Source organism: Alligator sinensis, unplaced genomic scaffold (assembly GCF_000455745.1).
Source record: "Alligator sinensis unplaced genomic scaffold, ASM45574v1 scaffold147_1, whole genome shotgun sequence".
NCBI classification, from domain to species: domain Eukaryota; kingdom Metazoa; phylum Chordata; order Crocodylia; family Alligatoridae; genus Alligator; species Alligator sinensis.
This window is the reverse complement of record NW_005841847.1, coordinates 219,310-223,633: the sequence shown is the minus strand read 5'-3', so window position 1 is coordinate 223,633 and position 4,324 is coordinate 219,310. Positions and strand designations below refer to the sequence as shown.

General features: G+C 41.9%; 1 protein-coding gene across 1 annotated transcript in view; it reads left to right on the top strand.

Moving 5' to 3' along the window:
- SRI (sorcin) overlaps window positions 1-4,324 on the top strand; it is a 28,744-nt gene that overhangs the window by 9,416 nt on the left and 15,004 nt on the right. The gene's annotated exons all lie outside the window — the stretch shown is intronic.

Here is a 4,324-nt window from a genome sequence, read left to right as displayed (position 1 = left end):
GGCCCTCTTTCCTGCCTGTGCAGGGGGTCGGACTCGATGATCTATTGAGGTCCCTTCCGACCCTAACATCTATGAATCTATGAAAACAGGCTGAAACACCTGCAAAATGAAATAGCTGCCAAAGTTTCGCACAGTCCTACCTTCTGCTTTAGATGTTATGTCTTCAGCTGTCATGGGAAGAAATATCACAATTCTCCCACATTAAACCCAAGTCCAGCCCTATAGCTCCATGTGTACCAACTATGACCTATTCCCTTTGGGAGCTGTGCCTAGTGTGTTGGTATACTGACTCAAAACAACTTTTCACTGCAAAGTACTCTCTAATCTTAACAAGAGAGAAGACTTTTAAATATATTAAAATACCTACTTGTACATTTGTCTTACCTAAAGTTCTGGGTGGGCCTAGCTTATCCCATACCTCTGAAGACTCTTTTTGGGGTGGTGTTTTTATACCTGTCTTTTTCTTATGTTTTTTCCACCTGAATCACTCCAACTGGATTCCAAGTCAGATTGCTGAGCTAAGCATGGTTGTGGGTAAAACCTAAAAAATACTTGACATCTGTATTGTTTTTAACCATCATAAAACTTGAGCTGCACACAATTATTATCCTGTGTACATGTCATTAGTTCAATCAAGCCCTTGCAATTGTAGCCAAACAATTAAAATTAAGCAAAAAGAGTGTGTAATAGTTATAAAAAGGTCTTTGGAGAATAATGCAAAACAACCCTATCACCATTACTTGTGCACTTCATGAAAAGTTAAAAATTATTCCTTTTAACTCTCAGTCTGTCTCAGGATTTAATATTGTCATCCATGATAATATATGAATGACTTGCATATAAATTCTATAACAGTGGTGAAATCCCTAAGGGACTTAATGAAAACTGGTAGATCTCCCTTGTCAATGTACAATATATAAGAGTCACTTAAAAATAATATTGATTTAATATGCTGGATCGCCTTTCCAGCATAGTATATATAATTATGGTATTTCTTTCATAATAGAAACAATTTCACTTTCCAATTTGTTGCATCAAGGGCAACTGAATCACAGCCAATTATCCTCAAGCTACTGATTTTCATGTAGCAGCTTTTCAATGCAAATCTGCTCATACAACACACAGTTGTAAACAAGAGTCTATTATAATATGTCTACATTTTCAGCAAAGCACACAATGGGAATGTTAACTTCAGAGACTCACAACTAATAGACTCACAACTAATTTCGTCAGTGTGGTATAATCATCAGCAAAGCTAATCACACTTTTTCATGCATCAGCAGATGCATGACAAATAGAACCAAGGAGGTGATAATTCCCCTCCATGTGGCATTGGTTAGACCGCAGTTGGAGTACTGCGTCGTTTTGGGCGCCGTACTTCAAGAAGGATGTTGATAGACTTGAGAGGGTCCAGAGGAGGGCCACTCTTATGGTTAGATAGAGGCTTACAGAACAAGCCCTATGAGGAGAGACTGAGGGACCTGGACCTCTTCAGTCTCCGCAACAGAAGGCTGAGAGGTAATCTTGTGGCCACCTACAAATTCATTAGGGGGATGCAGCAAGGGATTGGAGATGCTCTGTTCACCAGGGCACTTCTTGGGGTAACAAGGGACAATGGTCACAAACTGACAGAGAACAGATTTAGGCTACATATCAGGGAAAACTTCACCACGGTAAGGATGGTCAAAATTTGGAATGGGCTTCCAACGGAGGTGGTGCTCTCCCCTACCTTGGGGGTCTTTAAGAGAAGGTTGGATAGGCATCTGGCTGGGGTCATCTGACCCCAGCACCCTTTCCTGCCTAGGCAGGGAGTTGGACTCGATGATCTGTTGAGGTCCCTTCCAACCCTAGCATCTATGAATAGCTATCAGACTAACTGTTGTTTTCACCATGATGATAATTACACCCCCACCCCCAACCCCATCCCACCCCCAATTATTAGAAAATAAGAAATGGCCTAACTAAATTGCAAGTAAGACCTACTGGGTGTTTTTTTGACAAAAGCAGTTTTGTTAGAAAATGCCAACTTGTTGAAATGGAAGCACACATTTGCTATGAAAGAGAACACTGACGAACAGCCCAGTGGTTGGGGCACTTCCCTGGAATGTGGGAGACCCACGTTCGAGTGCCAGGTCTAAATCAGACTGAGGAGAGACTTGACCCTGAGTTTCCCACATCCTAGCACTATCCTATGCACTTAGCCATTGGCTATGGGGTGGGGAAAGGAAGAAGCTTCCTCTTGAAAAAAAAATGTTATTTATATTCCACTTGGGAAAGAACAAAAGAATTTTTGTTTTCCAGCCAACTCAAATAGTAAGTTCCTGCTGAAACTCTTTGCATCCTGAATTTGTGCTATTCACACCTTGTATGTAAATGCAACATGTACTATCATTCAGACTTCAGTAGTATAAAACTTAGCACAGCAGAGCCCAAAGTGGCCACTGGCTTTGGGTGTCTAATTTGAGAGTTCTTGGCCATTTTAATTATCTGCAGCGCTCCTTGATTTCAGCCGGTGTTTTGGATGCTTAGCACTACTGAAACAAACACATAAACCAACTGCTTCAGTTTTGAAAAACACCCATGTTTATGTTACAAGAATGAAGAACTGGGCAACTGAGCTGACAGGAAATATGTAGCTAGCTTTCACTTTTCCTTGCAGCCAGTTTAGACAGGTCTATTGTTTCACTCCATGTTGGAATCAATACACTCTTTTTTTAAAACTGATTTCAATTTTTTTCTTTTGGTTTGTACACTAATCCCTGCAGTTTTCCTTTCTACTCATGCATGGCCTGTTTATTTTCCTTTTTCACCCACCCTGTATACTAGTCCCATGATTTGCAGGATGGACTACCTTCATTAAAAATCTGACATTGCACTGAAGGGTAGTTCAGAATGATATCCTGCCCTTTGATAAAAATTAAATGCTTAAAGTCTTTCTGCACCATGTTTTTGTTTAGTTGCTCCTCTTGAGCTGCAAAAGGGGTCCGAGTCTCAGTACCATTCACATTAGTTTGCAATGTTAAAAATCATTGCCTCAAGCTGCTGTTTCAGTGGCTATAACAGTATTATTACCTCTAGTCCTTTAAAGTTAGTCCAGATGAGGGAAGTAAAGAGTTCAGGCAAATGAATGGCCAAGATCACTATCTGGCTTTTGTGGCTAATGTAGGTTGCTGTCTTAACTGAAGATAAAAACCTCATTCTATTGCAATCTCCACCCATCAAGTTGTACAACCTTCCTTTTAAAGCTGTGTGCTGCTTATTTCCAGGACTCTCTCTCCATTTTAGCTATGTACTACTAGAATCTAGATATCTAACTCCAAGCAATATTTTACCGAGCACACAGCTGCGAGACTGCCGTGGATACTGTAGTGATTTGATCTAGTCAAATGGATTTAAGGTGCACAAAAACTTTGGCAAACATGTGATAAAATTGCTTGATGAGTGTTAAATATGAATAAAGGGGGTTATTTCCGTCGGCACATCCATTATGTTCCAGATGTATATTGAGCATTCTAAATAACATTATACATTATTAATGCATTAAGTACACACCACAGGTTATGGGCCAGACAACTAGGAATTCCCCCGTTTCCTTCTTTCATTACTGGGCATTTCTAGCTCCTATGGTCCTGTAAGTACACCAGAATCACCCCTTGCTTTTTTTCCAGCAACTTTCTGGCCTTATTTTGTGAAGAAACACTTGAGGATGCAAAACCTATAGGCATGGAAACCAAACAAATAAAAGCACCTCCCCTGACTCCACGTTCTGAGGCCAGGAGCAGATCCAGGGGTGAATCCCCACTTTGATCCCTGCCCCACCTGAAGTTTTACACCAGCTGCTTGGCCATGGCAGCAGCATTTCTAGTCAGGCAGCAGTGAGGAAGGTCACTTGACTTCATGGCCCTTTATAATCTGCCTGATCCCTTCTAAACTCTTCCCCCTCCTCTTTTGTAATGGGCTTGAAAGTCCATCAGTCAGTATCCTCTGTTGCCCCATTCTGCTGCCTGTTCCCAGCTCCTGGTGCTGCCGCCCCTCTTTCACAGCCCTGCAGTTTGTGTTTAACTCATACCAGTTAATTTATAGTGGTTTTGGCTTCAATTTTAAACTGAAAACACAGCTTTAAATGCAGGCCGGGGGCCCCTAGCCTATTAGCAAAGCTTCTAGTCTATTCTTAACTGGAGGAAAACCTCGCGCTTCGTGCGTGATGTGGACCCCCCTCTCTAACATTTTGGATCCGCCCGTGCCCGGGGCATGTAAAGCGGTACGACGTGGTACAGCGCTACCCAAACCTCCCCAGTTCACTGTCAGTCAGCAGCGCGGGGCC